Source organism: Labrus bergylta, chromosome 11, assembly GCF_963930695.1.
Source record: "Labrus bergylta chromosome 11, fLabBer1.1, whole genome shotgun sequence".
Classification (NCBI taxonomy): domain Eukaryota; kingdom Metazoa; phylum Chordata; class Actinopteri; order Labriformes; family Labridae; genus Labrus; species Labrus bergylta.
Genome location: NC_089205.1, coordinates 16,477,309 through 16,497,404, shown reverse-complemented (window position 1 = coordinate 16,497,404; position 20,096 = coordinate 16,477,309). Strand labels below are relative to the sequence as shown.

The 20,096-nt window shown below is 38.1% G+C and overlaps 1 long non-coding RNA gene across 1 annotated transcript; it reads left to right on the top strand.

Moving 5' to 3' along the window:
• Nucleotides 1-9,929: 9,929 nt before the first annotated feature.
• On the top strand, nucleotides 9,930-20,005 carry LOC136180467 (uncharacterized). Its single transcript, XR_010667119.1, has 3 exons — nucleotides 9,930-10,347; nucleotides 17,569-17,637; nucleotides 19,607-20,005. It is a non-coding gene; the product is annotated as an uncharacterized lncRNA (long non-coding RNA).
• Nucleotides 20,006-20,096: the final 91 nt, after the last annotated feature.

The window sequence follows — 20,096 nt, the reverse complement described above, 5'->3', positions numbered from 1 at the left end:
GCAACAATAGATACAAGATTTAAGTAGAATGGCATTTTTTTTTTCCAAATCAACCACATAAATCCAGTTCATTTGGGTCAAGCATTCTGGCCCAAAACACTTTAAATATAAGACATGAGAAATAATGTCACACTGCCTCAAATACTCTCCTTAGTCAGTCATCATGTCTTTCACTGCTGCGCGACTTCTTCATCTTCATGCTCAGATAGAGAATATTGTCACAAGCACATAAACTATACTAACATCCGCTAATGCCAAGTGTTCTGTGTATTTAATAAGAAGTACAGCTCTGACTTGACGTTCACGGATCTGAAACAAGTGACAAATGTTGCACCATGCATTCAAAAGCTCCACAGTTCTTTAAAGCACAAGTATGCAAATCATGTCACTGAGTTAGTATTTATAAAACCTTTAGATAGATTAAAGCTGATAAAAAAAAAAAAACTTTAAAAGAATAACAATCAGTGATCTGTTCACAGACTTGATTAGAGAGGCAGTGAAAGTGGTTGCATCAGAGGTAGAGGCTTTGCCTTCACATCTGTGGTACAGACGGCCACTGGGCTTTGATGAGACCCCCGTCCTCTGTGTGTTTATATTCTCTCCTCTAAGGAAACAATTCAACAAGGATGCCATTATTGTTGTAGTTAAAACATCAAAGGGGATGCATAAGGAGCCAAATGAACAGCAATAACATTAATCTAACACTTGTTTGAATGACAAAGAACAGTTGTTGATGGGCAGGGCTTTCATTCATGATTAAAATGTCTAAACTAATCAAAATGGAAATCGTAAAAATATAAAGGACCATTTTCTGTAACATCCCTTGATTTTTAGCGGTAAGTGTCCCAGTTTGATTTGGTTTCAAATTAGTAGAAATGTCAGTTTTCCTGGGGAGCACCCTGCAGGTTCTGGCAAGGTGTGCCAAACTGTAATGAGAGACAGACTCTCGATTGTCTAAAATACTGAAGCCTAGAGTCTCATAGCTTAAATTCTGTGTGTAGGGGTCCAGGAAAGCCTGGGGTTAGCTTACACTCAAGCAACAACCCAAGCCCTTTTTAAACAGGGTCCCACTGGTCGAAATTTGTGGGAAAAGCACCTTTAACACCAAAGAGAACCCACAGGACCAGAGCTCAGGCTGGTAGGAAGCTGACCTCTCAGTGCTCAGTTTGTTATCTCAAGCTTGTTCTTTGTTCCCTCTGACTGTGTGAATGATAGCAGGAATCGCTGTGATTCTGTGAAGAAGTGCATTACTCTGTGAGGAGGGACAACTTGAATAGCTGAGCCCACAGACACATGAGAGCCAAGAGAGTTTTTCTAGAAAAGGTTACATCTATAAAAACACACAATGCACACACACACTATGCACACATGCTGTGGAGAGGAGTTTTTGCTGTTACCATTTACAATTAGACTGCTCGAATGCAGACAGGACATGTATTCCTTTCTGTCCCAGGGTTTAGATATATTCTCCTTAATTTGCATACCTCATCTCAGGTTGTTAGTGTGCGTGTGTGTGTGTGTGTGTGTGTGTATCAGTGTGTTTCTGTGGGGTGGGGGATTGATAGGTGTTTATATCCATGGGTTGGGTTATGAGGTTTTTTTGGGGGGATTATATTGTCATTAAAATGTGTCAATTTTGTTAAATATATAATGCACATTCAGATACAAATAGAAGCATTCAGTCAAATATTTTTCTGCGGACACAAGCACACTTTGCCAGGGTTAACAGGTCTAATCTTTCCTTTAGATATTATCGATAACATCAGCTGCAGAGAGTGCCTCAATCTAAAGGACCACTTTGTTCACAGCATGTGGACACAATAACTGAAACACCTGAACAAGTGAGAGCTTTTTTTAAAAAAAACCTATGTACAGGTACAAACCTTCTTGTCCCACTGAGGATGAAATATAATCTATTTTGCTCAAATGTGGTTATGTTCAAAATCTACAAAACAAATTCAATGTGCTTTAGCCTCAGCTGCTGTATGTTTGGCGCTTATTAGCCATTGTTAGCCTGCTAGCTAAATAAAAAAGGAGGGAATTAAAAACCCCAATGTAACATCACCATGTCATGATGTCAATGATAAAATTATTGTATTACAATAGTTCTATGTCTGATACTACATGCATGTAGCCATAAAAATCGTCAATTGTTAAAAAAAATAAATAAATAAATACTCGCTCTAAAATGCCAATTAAAAGCTATTTAATTGGTTTTAGCTCAGACTTCCAACAGCTTGTTCTGTGTTCTTAAGCTTCCCTTGTGGTTAATCACAAAGCCCAAGCTGTTCATTTACTGTCCACAGTGAACTATTTTAATTATATCGGGTCAAGTTACTGCTTGATAGTGTAGACTATCTGAATAACATCACGCAAGCACAAGCATCATGTGACCTCTGAAAGTGGGACACGAAGAAAAGAACATGTCAGACAACAAAGCACAGCTGTCTCAGGTAGCTTAAAAAGCAACAGGTGAGATCTAGAGACTGACAAACGAAGTGAAAAGTTGGAGATCAAGAGGAAACCTGATTCTACATCTCAATGTGACCATCTAGTAACTCCTTACCTTTTATATTCTTTCTATTTTTTGTACAGCTGAGCCCAGGTGGAGTACAAGAAGGCTTTCACTGTCTGTAAGTTGTTTTTTTCATCTGCCAGAAGCGATGTATCTGGAGGACTTCTCTGAAAAACCAGGCTTTCAAGGAAGGAAAAGCCAAAAGGAATGTGTGTACATAAGCAGGCATGACAGCTGAGAGGCGCTGAGTCATGATGAGAGGGCTAAAGCTTAAATTTAAAACAAATGTAGGAAAGAGGAAAGGAAGGCATGACAAGGCTAAGTAATGATACAGCAAAACTTTACTCCCCCACATTCAATTATTTTGAATGTAATTTGGTGAGAACTGGATGAATATGAAGCTTTTGGCTTTACTTGCTGCATTAGATGGATTGCTTTGAATTGACTTTTGTGATTCCTCGTTATTCGTTTGGCAACACAGCAAGTTGAAATTAGCTTAACTTTCAGATGGGTTCCCAATGTAATTAGGTTCAAACAATGAAGTTAATAATAATAATGTATACTTTATTGATCCCATGAGGGGAAATTTGTTTTTACACTCTGTCTAGTTAACATGCTACACAAACATAGGCCGAAATACACACACATGCACAAACAGGAACCTATAGACATGCACTAATGGAGAGGTTCCAGAGTGAGGAGGCTGCCTGCAGTGGGTGCTCCTTAGGTGCTTTGCTCAAGGGCACCTCAGCAGTGCTCAGGAGGTGGACTGGCACCTCTCCAGCTACCAGGCCAATTTCCAGACTTGGTCCGTGCTGGGACTTGAACCAGTGACCCTCTGATTCCCAACCTAATAATCAAGTTCATTTGAATTATTCCTATACCTTTAATGTTAATGATCATGTGCTAGGTGCTTAGCAACAAATAGCATGCTAAAACACTAAAATTAGAAGAGAAATTAGGTAAACAATTCAGCCTCTAATGTACCCATATGTAGCTTCACAGAGCTGCTGGCGTGTCTTTCTTTTATGATACGCAATAAAACAATGAGTGAGAATACCAATATTCCACATATGTTGCTTTTATTTCTTTGTGTTTCCCCACAGATATGTGCATAGACTCAGATGCACTGCCCCTCTGTAGAACCAGAAGTGACGGTAAGGCCCCTAAACCCCCGTCTGATCTCCTAGAGCTTTATGTGACCAGGAGGGGCCTCCCGAAATTATTTACGGATTTACACTGTGTAATCACACTCACATGCCCTGCCTACCACTATCCTCCCGTGTCTGTTGTAGCCTGCTTGAATTATTCCAATAACTGTTGACTTCTGTAGGCACCTGATAGGCAATGGTGGGAAAATGCTCAACCCTAACTGTATTAACTTACTACATCAATCACATCAATCATACTCTATACATGTAAGTCATCTAAAGTCTTCCTAAGCTATTTTTTTTACAAATAATCTTGCAGTCATATAATACTTTATAGAGTATATGGTGCAAACTGGAGAAGCAGTTGTGGTCTTTGTGAGAACAAATCATACATGCGACTTTCAGGGTTTTAACTGTCCATCCATCCATCCATCCATCCATCTGTCTGTCCAATATCTGTACCATTCATACTTTGAGGGCCCAGCTGTCATTGGGTATTAAAATGTGTTTCAGAACGTGTATATTTGGGGATAAGCAATAATTACTACATTTACAGGTAGATTTATCTTGTATCATTTAAATGCATTAATATGTTTTCTTCAAGTTAATCAGTTTTTGAATGTCTCTGCGATAATTCTTCTACTGTCCTTCAGACCAAGCGCTTCATGTAGCTGTGGATCTTTTTTTATCATCCCCACACCCCATAACACATTTGTATGCGACCCTCCCCCATTCACAAACACGGACCTGCATTTCTGTTAATCATCCACACTCTACGTACAGCCACACAAGGGATCTATTTAAGACGCACCTTTATACCACACCATGTGTTGGAAAGCTGTTTTTATGCCCCACATATTTGAGCTTCAAATGTTTAACCTACTCCTCCCCACTTTTTTCACACCGCCATTTCCCTTTGGCTTGTTTGCTCTGAGGCTCGGTCCAAAATGCTGACAGAGTATTTTCCCTCATAGCTTATGGTGCATTGGTGCTTGGAAAAGGTATTCCCATAATTTATGCACAAATGTTTTTGGTTTCTTGGTTTGGAGAACAGGATGAGCTACACATTCTAGCTGAGCTGCTCAGCTAGTGAGATGGCAGAGAGGACATGCAGTCTTAAGATCATGGAAGTATTTGTAGTGTTCAGTTCTCCATCACACCTGGACTCAGATCGACTGCCTTTGGTTTACTTTCCAACAGGGTAGACAGGTAGACCCTTGTGCAACATAAATTTTTTCTAGCCGAGTTCGCACTGAAAGCAACCAATTCGTCTGCATTGGCGTCGCCCTGCCTCTTATTGCCTTGAATTTAGATTTATTTTTAAATAAACCAACACCTGCTAAGGTTAATTTAGTAAACAGCAGATCAGTGTTCTTTGCATGGATGATTCTGTGAAAAGAGCTGTTAAAGTGGTGACCCCTGATCCGTCGCTAGATATCCCAGATGATGGTATTGGCAAAGAATGAACCGCCATTCTCAGTCTATATATATTCTTAGCCAACCAAGCAACCAAGGCAACTATGAGAAAAAGTCAAAAAGAGACAGGGGGGGGGGAAAAAAATTGCTGCATTCTACTGCATGGTGTGCATCAGAGGCGATTTAGAAGTTGTTTATCGAGACTGAAAAATACTTTGGTATACACCACCTACCTGCATAAACCCTGCACTTCACCGCTGCCCATAGGTGATGTAGGACTATTGAAGCGTGTCTGATGGGATTTGGTTCATCTCTGTGGTGTGTTAGATTTAACAGACAATATAAAGATTACATAATTTCCTAACTCTTTTGGAAACAGGGTTCTAATATGTAATAGCTCTTTTTGCAATCCTTCTGTAATAAGTAGAGTGAGCTAGCTGCAATAGTTGAGGTCATCATGTCTGTATGCTTTGCCTCTGTGCTTCTCTGCTGTCAGAACAGGACACCACGCACTACAATGCAGGTCATTTGCATGCATCAAGTTACAACATTGTGTAATCGTGCACATGTGCATATGTTTATGTCACTGTGTATCTCAGTGAGACTGAATGACCTGCATTCAGCTGAGGTCAATCAATAACTTACAGAGAGGACAGAGCAGTCGGTTGGGGCCTGATTTCCTCCATGCAGACTTGTGCGCAGTTAGGTCGTCTATCATTTAATGAATTCAGCCAACTCAGGGGTGGAGATTTAGATTTATTCGAAAGGAAATCAAATCATTGACTTTTCTGCATCAAATCATTGACTTTTCTGCATCAAATCATTGACTTTTCCATATCTCTTTCCTTTAGAGATGCTCTACATAAGGCCACAATAATGGTCTGACAGGGAAGCAACAGACATTTAACATTCCTCTCAATTATTGGACTCGAGAACACATTGGATTCCAACTTGTGTAATGTCATCGTTACTTGGCAGACCGCATGGGAAAAGGCTCTTCAGACTTGAATGAAGAGCAACCAAAAAGGAAAAAACAATAACACAGTCAGTACATTTTGTTGAAACAATTCCAGTTTTTATTTTAGAACGGACACACCCAGCAACACTTTTCCAATAATATGGTTTATTTAAAGGTAAAGTCAGTATCATTGTTGATTGCAGCTTAGAAAAACACAACATTCAAATTGTCACCAGAAGCGCACGCCCACTGTAAGTGTGTATGTTTTCTGCTTGTACCAACACTGCAAGCTACCTCAGAATAAAAAAGTTGGTGTATTGGAAAAGCCAATAATTTAGCAAGCTAGCACAAGCTAACTGCTGCAGTTTGGGACATGCCTGTCAAACAGAAAGCAGACCAACTCCAAGTCAAGGGGAGAGAGCCAACCCGAGGTTCCCCCCTTATTTTGGATCAAGCTTTATCCAGTTGACGTTTCACCTCACTAGGATCACATTTTCTCTTCTTTGCCGCTACATCCTCATCCGCAATATCCGCTGGTTTATCCATTCCCAAAGTCACCTGCGCACTGTCATTGGCTGGGTGAAAGGCCACCACTCCACACCTAGAAACGTCCAGAGTCAACCACAACATCAAAATACAGGCAGAGGACAGGGTCTCTGCAGACAGTCACAAACACAACAACTAACAAAAAGAAATGTATCTTGTGATAGGGCTAATGATTTTCTATGAAAAGAGGGTAAAATACATAAATCATCGGCGGTTTGTGGGCCACACAATACGTTGTCAATGAATGGCTACAAGTAACTCCTACAATTAAAGAATGAGAATTTAATGATAAAAGAAATGTAAACAAATGAAAGAAAGGATAGATGGCAATGGTAAAGAATAAATATATTTGTTTATTAATTGTCTCAACTGGCAAAACAATAAATGATTAGCTTTCACAGACATTTTTAAGTTTGTCGTTTGTTTCAATTTGGCCAGCACCAAGTTCAAATTCAGGCTCCCATGAGCAGATTGCAGTTGCAGGGAGGTTGCAATCGCAATGTAAATACATCACATATGTGACCATGTGCTATTGGTTCAGTTATATTGGTTAGCGCAGTGTTACATAAGTAATGTTTTTTTTAAACACTCTTCTATCGGCCCGTTTTTTGTCATATGTCATAATGTAAAATCAAATGTCTGGTGGTGACTTTTCTCCATCATTTCAGTCTTCTCTTGACCATTAGCCAGGAGTCAACATTGAGTCCGAGGTAACGTTAAAGAGAAATATGTAGACCTAAAAACACTCGCAGAACACAATCTTCCCACAGGACATCTGAGGGAACATTCAGGCCTGACCAGCATAAACCAGACTGAGCGAGCGAGGACTCTGATTTGCTGAAATCAACACGCCCTTCTCCCCATACGTCCCCTCCCTCCACTTTTCCAGCTCCTTTACCCGCAGTGCTGCTTCGGAAGTCATACGATACTTAGTGGCATGGAGGGCCTCAGATATTTCTTCTTTTCACCAGCCCACCCTCTCTCTCTCTCTCTCTCTCTCTCTCTCTCTCTCTCTCTCTCTCTCTCTCTCTCTCTCTGTCTCTTGTTTCTACCTCCTACTCAGTTTTTGGTCACTACATGTCTTTGTGCAGATAAGGAGCGGGTCAGAAGAACAAAAACAAGTGAGGGGAAAAGATGTGCTTGTTCTGTTTCTCATATGACATTTTCTGGTTTCTTTCAAATCTGAAATGTCAAGACTCTCAAAAACCACATCTTCTTTGATAGTCCCACATCTTATGTTCAAAGAAAAGTTTGAAGTCACAAATCGGGCCCTCTTTGTGCAAAAACAGTTAAAGCCTATATTGCTGAGTCATTGTTTGATTCAACTATGTCAGTCTATATCACTGACCCATTGTTTGAGTTGCAAACAGCATTGAAAAGGGTAAATATGACAGAAATTATAAAAAGTAACCATTATTTTTTGGTCTCTCTTGTGTACAGTGCACATGCTCAAGCTTGCCTTTTCGTGCATACACAGCTTGGGCAAAACAGAAAAGGTGCTCTGCAGATCCAGCTTTTTTTTGTTGCTCGTATATGCTGGGGCTACCATAGGGGCAACAAAAACATTTGGTACATGTTGAGGAGAGACCATGCTCTGCCTGATTGTGGAGTCATGCATTTAACACATGAGCACTGGAACTACCTTTATTGGCGGACTAATCCAACCAAGTGCCCGAAGATTTCGCAGATTTTGTTTTGGTGTTGTTGCAACATAAAATGCCTGATCTAACAGCAGGGGTTATTTTATCTAAAATGCAAGTTGCATTGTTTTAATTCCTTTTGCAACTATCACAAGTTTTCACCAACATGGTTTTGGATCATAAACTTCTACCAGAAAAAGACTGTAAAGAAGCAAACCTTTGAGGTCTTCCACAAGGTATCCAATCCAGCGAGGACTACTACTGACTACTACTTTCCTGTCAAAGCGTCTTCGAGTATTTAGAAAAGCACTATATAAATCTAATTTATTATCATTATTATTATTATTATTATTATTATTATTACTGTGAGTGATTGGTCTAATATACTGAAAGGAGATCGGGCAAAATTGCAATCTCACGCATACATTGGAAGTGGTTGACTTCATGTTCATTTTGAGAGCACAACATTGTGACTTCTTGGAGGGTCTGCTTAATGTACTGACAGTAGCTGTGCTGGGGATGTTTCATTTTTATGTTTTCCAGTAACTCTTCAAGTTAAGCTTTGAAAAACCTACTGAAAGAGATGAGCACAATACAACTCAATAGGATACCTTCGAGAACAGAGCACTGTATTCAGTTTTTCAGGGTTCCTGCAGGCCAACTGGCATTTCCTGATATGATATGTGATCTGGCTTCTTGCAACACAGCCAAAGGACTGAGATGAAATCAGCTGCAACATAATATGAGTAACATTTCAGGTTCAGATAGTCAGAGGCTGCAGGGTTTACTAAACCCCTCTTAGATATTTACTCAACAACATCTAGAAGAACGGTCAGGAAAATACAAAATAATAATGTTTAATAATCCAAGAGTATACTTTACTTAAAGTAATCATATGACACTGCATGAAAATGTCATTTTAGATAAGGTTTAGATGTTGTCCTAATGCAGTTTATAGTGCGGATTTGCAATCATACATGAAACGATATATGTAAGGCAATGATTTAGCAATATATGACATTGGAAGGCATACGTATATTGGTATGTGCATCTATAGTTGTGTGTATATGAGAGGTATCTTGCTGTAACTGTGTCTGTGCGGTGTAGAGATCATTCTGATTAATAAGAAAGTTAACACAATGTTTGAAAATGAGAAGTAGGTGTGACTGCATTGTTTAGGCTTCCTCTCAAAGTGTTTCTGCTGTGTTAAGACTCATCCTTCATGCGGCCCTGACAAAAGAATAGTGCAATCACACCTTGTATGGAAACACTGAAAAGGTGCAGGTGAAGTAAATAGCTTTCAGCAAAACAGCTAAAGGTTAATCAAGGTTGATCAAGGTTATAGATAAAGGAGCTCAATATGATCAAAGTGGATTAATCGAATAAAGAAGAAAACGGTTTGAACAGTGACTTACAGCAGAGATTTAAATACTCTCCTCTTAAAGGGGATGTGGCTGACCTTGAGTTTAAATACGTCAGTGCTTCCATGATGATGATGTCATCAACACCTCTTGGGAGAATTGCTGGTTGCAGGGAGGAGGTTCTACGCTGCCATAACAACTATGGATTCTTTAACTCTAATGGTGACATCACCTTGAAAATCGTTTCTATCCTGGTGAATTTTCTTTAAATGCATTCAATTATGAAATACAATGTAAAGAAATGAAACAAAAAACATGTAGTGCATATTAATCATAAACAAAGCAAGTGTTCATCTACTGATAAGAAAACAAAGGGATGGAAGAGGGAATTAGTCCTTAGAAAGATAGAAAACGGAGATGCAGCATGAAAATATGGTCGGTAGGTACAAGACTATTTATACATTTCCAAGATATAAATCCCTCTGGTTGTCTCTACTGATGCAGCAGGAAATTAAATATTAATCAGCCATCACCGCACATGTTTTCTTTTCTCCAGAACGAATGTTAATTTTCTCCTTTCTGCCTCTGTCTGCCCTTCTCCAGTACCAGCCTCTGGTCACTTAGTCTGCTCATTGGCATTGTCTTCCTCGGCTTCTTGTCAATTCCTGTGGTAGGTTAGTCTGTCACAGTACGCCGTGTGTTTAGGTCTGCCAGGACAATTGAGCTGAGGATACCGCTTTCTTTGTTTGACTCTTGGCAGGTAAGGGCTTTTACTGTTTTAACAGAGAGGAAGGCTCATTGTAATAAATGTTTGATGGATCTCCTTGCATAAATAATTTACATAATTATACTTTACTTATGATTTACACATACATTACTTTGCATGTATTACTAATATAGCATTGAATTAGCCAGGTTTCACAATTGATTCTTCTTTCCTCCTGCCCTAATAGTTGGAATACTTTCCCATGCTTGCTTATTCCCTAAATAATCCCTCAGTTCATCCACAGATACTTTTCTCATAAAAATCACAAGCGTCTTAGGCCTTCAATATTAAGGATGGAGGGCTCTAAATTCAGTCAGTTTAATTTCATTTCACTAGTCAGCACTATTAAAGGATTTTTCTCAAAATGAAAACACAGTTGGAGGTCTTTATGCTGACATGCTACACAAGCACTAGCTATCATTTTCCCAGTAATAAACTCTAAGCAGGATTCGCCTTGTGCTTGTTTTTGCTGGGATTTCCCTATCATGCAGAGAACCGTGAGTGAGTTTGTAAAATGAAAAGAAAAATCTCTTAATCTCTACTCCCTCAATCTCCATACCCCCCACTTCCTCTCCCCTGTATATTTCACTTCCTGTTCCCCCTGCCCCTCCTCTCCCTGTCAGTGTGTGAACCCACATGGCGGCTTAATCCCCTTACTGTAGCCGATAATGCCTGTTGGCTCTGGCCGTTAGCTGCAATAGTAGATTGAATGCACAATGCTGCCATGCGGCTTAGATAAACTGGTCCTGCGCCCACTGACACAGTTCCCCACTGTTACCCCGACAGATGTGTGCATCTCTAATCTGAAAGGCCAACGTGAAAATGTCACTCGTAATTTAACTAGCACTCAGATATTTCAGGAAGCAAATGTGTCTGCCTTATCTGCTTTATCTGCCCTACTTTCTTACTGCACTAATCCTCCTCTAACGCATGCTGTACATAGTAAACTCCTGCCTGATCAAACATTGGCTGTTGCAGTTGGACTATATGTCAAAACCTTGGGTCATTGATTCTGCAAGCCATGAAAGTAAATAAATTGAAAAAAAGCAAACAAGGGCAGAATTTGTAACCAAATCCTCTGTAATCACTATTGGAGATCCAAAACCTTGCACAAACATTGGCTAGCAACATGTGCAGCTTAAATCTTGTAAAAGGATAGGTTACAGCCAAAAACAAGACTAGGCATTTACAGCTATGTTTCTGTAAGACTGTGCATTGGCACAGCGTTGCTTTGAGATGCATGTCAGTGAATCTACATTTCAGAAAACAGGATTTAAACTTCTCTGACTATACCTAGCAAATGTTTCTGTCTGCAGTTTTGGACTGATGGTGGTCCTGTTTCTGTTTTTTTTTCCCTCTGTGATGGCCTCAGGGTTGGCCTCTTGTTTGTGTTTTTCTTTGGTTGGTTTTATTTTCCTTGTTGCAGGTAGATGTGGGTGGAGTCTGAGAAGAGTTCACCCACATGTAATGCAGTACATCTGAGCAGGCTGGTTTCAGGAAGCTATAAAGCCAAACTACTCAGTCCTCTCTCTTCCCTGGCCTGCAGACTCCCTTCAGCATTTGTTTGTATTGTGTTGGACTCATATTTATACACACACTTAACACTGCATACACACAACTTCCTCACAAGCTTAAAACCTTGTAACTGGTTAATTTAATCAAAATATATTGCATATTAAGGTTGCAGACTGTGTGTGGTTTCCCTCTTTTGTCACGTACTGTTGATCCAGGTTGTAATACCTTGTTCACATGAGGAAAAAGGAAATAAGGCAATTCCAAGTAGTGCTTCTACACTCCAAAGTTTAAAACTGAAGAAATATATGCAAATATTTGATGTGTGTGATATAAGTAACATATCTCAATGTTGACTGTCACTACTGACATGGCAGCCTTTTTCTCTCTGACATCACAGTCGAGGTTGTAATCTCAAATACTGCTGAAACTCTCATACTGCTGTGTTGCAGGTTGCAAGTCAAACATTTGTAGGGTTTCCAACAAATGTTTAATTATTTTCACTACATCCAGATTTTATCAGCAACTGAAAACACGATGGATTATTTTTTAATCAGAAAAGATTGGTGGCCATATTTCAAAGTAGACGCCATATTTGCTACTGTTTGACAGTAAGAGGTAACTTTAGCATCAATAGCCTAGTAGCTAATATTACTGTAAGAATGTGTTACATGATACAATAGGAAAGGCAATAATCCCCAGCTAACACTACCATTAGCTGCTGTTGCAGGGTTAGCATTAGCACTGAAGTTTGTTGGCTTACATTACTGTTAGAAAGGTATTTAGGACTATATAAATAAAGTCTTACTCACTTACTTATTAAGGCCTTGCCTCTAGAAATATTTATCACCAAGCAAGGAGAGGTTGTATACAAACATTAGCTGTTGTCCAATTGTTGGAAGTGAATTATTAACCAAGGTATTCTATTATGACATTTGGCTTAATGTCCCTCTGGATTTTGACTTTACATTTTATTCTCAATAGATGTAAGATCAGGAAGCGATGACATTTTAACAATTTGTTGGATTGCTTTTGAAAAATATTTTCAAACCCTTTAACTCAAAATGACAACAATTAAGTGGCATTTTAGCTTCAACATCAGAGCAAAATGTCTCTTATCTCTTAATTTTTTTTGCTCCTGACATAATATCGTTGATACTGATGCTAATCATGTATATAAGCATATTCACTATCACACTTTAACTTTTTAGCATGCTGACATTTGTTAATTAGCCTTAACCATAAAGCAAGAATATATGGGTAAGTTTAAAAGTATTCAGTAACAAATCATTTGAAATTTTGATCTGATGATGCTCAATAAAAATTGAAAGAGGACTATTATTTCATTCATACTGTTTTATTGAGGGGGTACACACAATCTTGTGAAACAACAAAGCCTCAAACTTGTCTGTGTCACTTTTAAAGTTGAACTTTGGTTGTCAGCTAGAGCGCAATTCCGTATGTTTTGGTTGTTTCTGAGGAAATTGCTTGATTGGACACACTTGAAGTCAATATGAGTTTTCAGCCCTGTTCAAAAGCTTTCTGAGACTTGATTTAGTTTTCACTGTCCTGGCTGCTTTCTGCATAGTTTGTCTGATATTGTACTCTTCAGAAGGTAAGTGTATGAGTGACAGAAGTATCTTCTACTTTATAAACTAGACCTGAAAGAATTTTGCCAAGGGGGCTCAAACAGACGCCAACAAGGGCAGGGCCTGTGGGGCCCGATGGAGGACCAGGCAGGGGTCAGACAGAGGGGTCAGACAGACTATCTAAGCCCAGGCTGTGTTGGGGATGCCCCTGGGATAGGTGCTCAGACACACCCCATCCCGTGAGAACAGTCACACTGCATTGCTCTCCTGGGACACAGAGACACGTATACATCCACGTAGACAGGCTGCCTAGCCAACCGTCCATAACTATATCTGTCAGTCTATATAGACACATGTTCACACAATAAAGGTCATTATATACGGTGATGTGAAAGCATTCAAAAAAATAGTACACACAAATGCTCATGCATAATCACACATGCACATCAAATACAATATTATTATACGCATCTATACTGTGCATGCTCCATGTATGCAGAAATGTGTTAAGACAGTCTATTGATTTTTATTTTTTTATTTTATTTTTTTCAATATTTCAGCCCAGGAGAGCTGGTAACACCAATCAGAAATCACTTAATTATTCTGAGGTGTGCTGGTCCATCACCATGGCAACCAAAGATGTGACCTTAGAGTAGAGGACATGTTGAATGCAGCACTATGTATTCTGAACATGCGAGACATAATCCTGTTGTTTCAGCTTGGAGCGTCAGACACTGAAGGAATAAAAAAATTTTTTTAAATATAGCAAATTTATGTTTTTTTGTGATTTGATTTACGGCTGAATTGTTTGTCTCCTGCAGGAATGTATGATTACAGTGTTGTTTGGATGGGGGGAGCGATAACAGCCAGCTATAATCACATGTCTTTACTTTTTTGAGCTGTAAAAAAACAGGATGCGCAAGGAAAAACAAATTTACTGTTTATTGTTTATGATGTCTCAAAAAAATTACAAAATGAAAATCTGGGGCTTTATTCTCCAAATATGGACACAAAAATCAAATACATCAAATGACAAATTACATCAAACAATTTAGTAAATATAAACTATACATTTTTTATAAATAAAAAATGTATGTACACAAGATGCACTAAAAAGTTTGAATACACAGAGGCACTGATCTGTCCTCAACAGTAACTAAAGATGGTAATAAATGTCAGTGACATTTTCAGTGTCAGTGCCTTCTAGCCTGTTATTAGGCATCTATTACCTGCCATGGAAAATGTATTCATATTCCAATTATGGAAGAGAAAACTTTTGGCAGTAAGAGTGTAAAACACTAGCGTTCTGTTCTTGAAACTATTTTGAAATGATTAATCACAAACCTGGAAAAAAAGTCTGTTCAGGATTTCTTGCTTTATATGACTGAGTAGTTCTGATCTTTCCTTTCAAAAACACTTCAATCATTGTTGTCTTCTAGTTTCTTTGCATAATGGGTCAGGTTTCAAGTGGCACACAAATAATGACATTTGTTTTACATCATCTGCCAATGAAGTCTCAATTTAAAACCAAACAAAAAGTGAATGGATGTCAATCAAGAGGGGCAGAAGTGTGTCCAAACACATAGCTAAGAAGGAAAAAGAAAGCAATGTAAACATAGAAAACAGCACAATGATGACAAAGAGAGAAAAACAACATCAAGATAAAGAGACAGGTCAGGAGTAGTAAGTGAAAAAAGCAACGCTCAACTGAAGATGAACCTGGACTGCATTGATTGGCCATTCGTTCGCCAAAGTCATCGTGGTGAAGTTGAAACCAGACATCAAAATTCCTGAGCTAGTGGTTGCTTCATGATAAAGTGTGATTGTCTGAGTTCATTGTAAGAGACAGAGCAATGCCTCAACATAATGGAAACTAAGGAGTGACAACTTATAAGAACTTTCAGCGTTATAACCCCAAGCCTACATTCAAAATATGATGTAAAGACAATACATTGAAAAATGTCGCAACTTCCTGCTGCAGGGTGTTTGCTACTGATATAATTGTTTATGGTCATTTCTGAGCAATAAAAGCACTCCCTGCATTGTATAAAGCAAACTCTTAAATCAGGTATCGTCTTCCACAAGTCAAACAACTATGTTTACCCTAACACTCTTTGCTGTGGAGCTATTATACCTTAATAATATAATATTTTAACTCTGAATTTCCGACTTCTAACTTCTGACTTCTGAGGTAAATGGAACACGGCATAACCTCAGAAGTCGGAAATTCAGAGTTAAAATAAATAGCATAAGACTATTTAGTTTGTTTAATAAAAGGACAAGGTATAGACCTGTTCTATAGGAAGGGTATCTTTATGACTTCTGTTGTGATCTGGCGGTATATAGAAAATAAAATTAAATAACTGCAATTCGTTTTGCAGAGGGTCGATGTGAACCTTGACACCTTTGAATCGATTTTTAACTGCCTCGCGATTAATCTTTACATGCCTAACTGTTACCCAAGAGCTCACTTACAGTGGATTCATTTCGGGACTCTTAAATATTACAAACACTACAGTAAAGATCTGCTCTATATGTAAAGTGTTCTGAGATAACTGATTGATTGAAACCATATGCATTAAAATTTCAATGGAGGAAGGGTGAAGATAGAAAACTATAAAAGAACAGAAGTTTGGTTAGACCTAAATCATTGTCCCTTTGACATCCAAATATGCACAGAAGATGGAAAAAGCATTCCTGCTGTTTTTGCTTTGATGTTTTCATATTGGAGGTACTTCCTCAATAAAGACAAGAATGTCCACTATCTGTACAGAATCAATCACACACACACACACACATACACAGACCCACAAACACAAATTATCTCGATTTCAATTGTAATGTGCTTGTTGAAATCAGGATAAATGGCACAACCACAAATTTTTAAAAAAAGTTGCACATTTCATGTTTTTTAAAATAAATTAGTTAATTATTGCTCAGTGGTCCCTAGCAAATACAGCCAAATCACAGAACCTCGAAACTTAAAAAAACATTACTGATATCAGGAAATAATCTTTATATAGTTGAGAATATCTGATTTAAATACTTTTCTGAATAGCCAAATAAAAGGGTAAATCAGGAGAATATAACAAAAGGCTTACAAAAGACAAAGAAAACGAAACATTTAAGAAATGTTGTACGGAGGATGTGGGAGTCTGCAGTAAAGCTGTATTAGAAAGAGTAAATAAGGAGGAGCCACTGAATCAACAGCAGCTATTTACACACTGAGACAAAGAACAGCACAGTCATACTATCATTTGTACTTAGACTAACTTTGACGCAATGTGGAAGGATTGCATCATTGTAATTAAAGTGCAAATACAACGTAAAACACGAGAGAAGGATGTCTTAAACAGTTAAACTTCTTTTAGATGAGAAACTTCATTATATGAGAGACGAGAGACTTTCCATGTGTGCTGATGAAGAGTAAAACAGCCCCAGGACTTTTTCAATACGTATCACTCTACCTCCGGTGTTCTTTTAACCGTTCATTAAGCAGACAGTCTTTATCTAGATTGATCAAGCTTTTACTCTAGAATTATACAGTAAGTTAAGACATTTAGTTTTGTTAGTTGCCATTGGACTGTATAAATCATGTTTGATATTTAGGAAGTTAATTTCCAGTATTTGTGTTTGCAATGAGGCAGCTTAACAGCAAACTTTTGGTTGAGTGAAACAGCTCCTGTTTTGTAGCAAAGTTTCATTTTTGGCATAGATAGAAAAATCGGTCAGCTTGTGTCCAGAGGAACTTACGGTATGCAGCTTTGGTTTAGTGCTTCATCCATTACAACCAATTATGTATAATATTTTTTTGGTGGGGTTTTTCTTGGAAATTTGGTGAGGTTTTTCTGTAATTTTTTGCATCTGGAAGAGATGCACAAAATTGTGAAATGTCTGTTGAATGTCTAATATCATTTTTATATAAAATATAAGAATTCAAAAGTAGTTTTTTGACTTCTTTAATCCTCCTTGAACTGCAAGGTTGAGCTAGAGTGGTCGAGTTAAATTGTTCATTGTGGGTATAGTATCTTCCAGTTCATATTTTTCAATGAATTAGGTATAAATTGAGAGAGTTTTGTTTGTCTTAATGTCTTTATGTCTTCTGTGCTTGAAGGTTGACCTTGTAAACCACAGCAGATACTTGGTTGACAGTGGAGGGTCGTCACATTGGGACTTCGGTTATGTAAGTTTGTTATTGTTGTTGTACCAGCTTCTGTCGTCCAAATACTGACATCCACCCTACTGCATCTATTTTAGTTTGGTTTGCACCATCAACACCTCCAAAGCACATCGACCACAAAATAAAAGATGAGTCCTGTTTCAAGTAAACTTCAGGCTCCTTGTTAGATGGACAAACCTTTACTGTGAGAAATTAGTCACAAACAAGTGACATTACGAAGTGCTTTTTCCTATAAAAACTGAAAAAAAACTAAAAACACATCTGCTCCTCTGTGTGTGTGTGTGTGTGTGTGTGTGTGTGTGTGTGTGTGTGTGTGTGTGTGTGTGTGTGTGCGTGCGTGCGTGCGTGCGTGCGTGTGCGTGTGCGTGTGATCCCTCACAATCTGTATATAGAAGGAAAAAGGTAAATGAAGTGAGAAGGAGCAATTGCGAGCAAATCTTTCACTGCCATACACAAAGCGCTCCTTTTTACTTCTGGTATGTGGTTCAAACGTTGATACTTTTCTTGTAATGTCCTGACCCCTGGTGGTTAAACATGACATTACAGGAAGCATTGGACTTCAACTGCTGTGAAGCAAATAGACCACAAGGTGGAGGGAGATGACAGCAACAAAGAGACAATATAATGCCCCTGGATAGATAAACACAGAAATAGAACATATTCATCATGAAAGGGGATAATTCTTTTATAATATAGCTACGATTAAAGAGATACAGAATTGGCTGATTTGCAAAGTTTTTACAAGATAATTTGAGAGTTATGGGCCTCTTATGATAGATGGAAAGATGTAAAAAGAGATGTTATTAATTCTCAAATCATTTATAATATTATAAATTATTAGTATTATTTTAGTATTGATGTAAATATTCTGGTAAGGAGATACTTTTGAAAAGTAAATTTAATCAAAATTAAGATTAGACAATATTTGAGCAATCCAGCTCCCACAAAGGGCTACATTGCAAATATAAACATATACCTGGTATTGAATAGTCGCACATTGTTTTTCCAAGGGACATTTTTCCCCCTGCAAGTGTTCGCCACACTCCAGAAGTGTGTGAAGGCCAGGAGGAAATTGGAAAAGTGCCCCTAACCATGAGCCAGAGTCACAAAGAGCATTGTCTCTTTGTTTGTAATTACAAATTGTTTCAACTTGTTTGGCTTGTGATAAACAATCCTATTTATGTTGGGAGAGAAAGTGGAACTGTATTGCAACAATATTTTCTTCTGAGGGAGATAGATTAAAGTAGATTGTGTAAATGTGCTGTATTTGTGTAACTACAGTAATAAATAAATAAAGCCTGTGCAGTGTCACTGTACTCAGGACCATTTATTTTGGCAGAGTCTAATGTGTTAACACTGTTACAGTGACATGAGGAACAGAGTGACATGCATGTCAGAGTTTTCCGTTATGTTAATGGTTATCCTGTGTGAAATATGATAGAATAGAATAGAAGTGACTTTATTGTCATAGCACAAGAGTACAACAAAATTTACTGTGCCATGCCTGAAACTTTGTGTGTGTGTGTGTGTGTGTGTGTGTGTTAGACAAAGGGAGATGTTTGGAGTAGCCATTTGTAACAGTCTCACAATACTTAAAGTGTCAATTTGTTCCATAATGACATTATGTGTCAATGTCTAATAAAGCTGTTGATCAGTTTCCATTAACTTTAAATATTTTGTTCATGTTTTCATTAATAATGAAGTCAGTAAAGATAGCTAAATGTTGGACTACAGTTAATCTGTCCCATAGACCCTGCTGTCAGCTAAAAAAAAAGGGAAGTTATGTCAAACAAAAATGAATCATCCAATTTAAAATGATAACTAATAGAAAAGCTGTCATATTTGCTGATTAGATGACTCAACCATTTAAAGAATGATTTATGTCCTATTGAATAACTAACTCTTTAAGTGCTTCATTTGTTTCCTACTGTTAGGCTCAGTCTGATGTTCTTTATATTCTGTTTGTTTTCAGTGAACAAGATCAAGATTGTACATCCACCATGCTGAAGCTAACCTTCGCCACACCAACAGGCTGTCAAAAACCTTGCTAGCATCTAGGACGCAAGTTATAAAAAAAACAGCCATCCAAGGGGCTGAAGAACCCGATGTTTTGTTCATGGAGGGCAAAAGAGACAGAATGAGAGAGTATCTGTAGATGACACTTATATGTGTAGACTTGTAGGTCGCCTAAAGACTACTGGTCAACTGGTTTTGTGAAAAGGTGTTAGCTTAGACAACTAGCATATGTCTTTTAAAAAGAGGAACTTTTAAATAGTTATTAGTAGTTATTGTCAATTAAGCCAAAACGTAAATATAATAATGTCACCACTGAACTTAACTGATTTAATTGTTTACTCTGCATCCTGTCAAGTGTACAAAAATGACTGAAACAAACTGGTGGCTGCTGGTAACTTTGACAGGGACTTATTAGTCACCGGTATTCAGCTCAGATTTTTTTCATT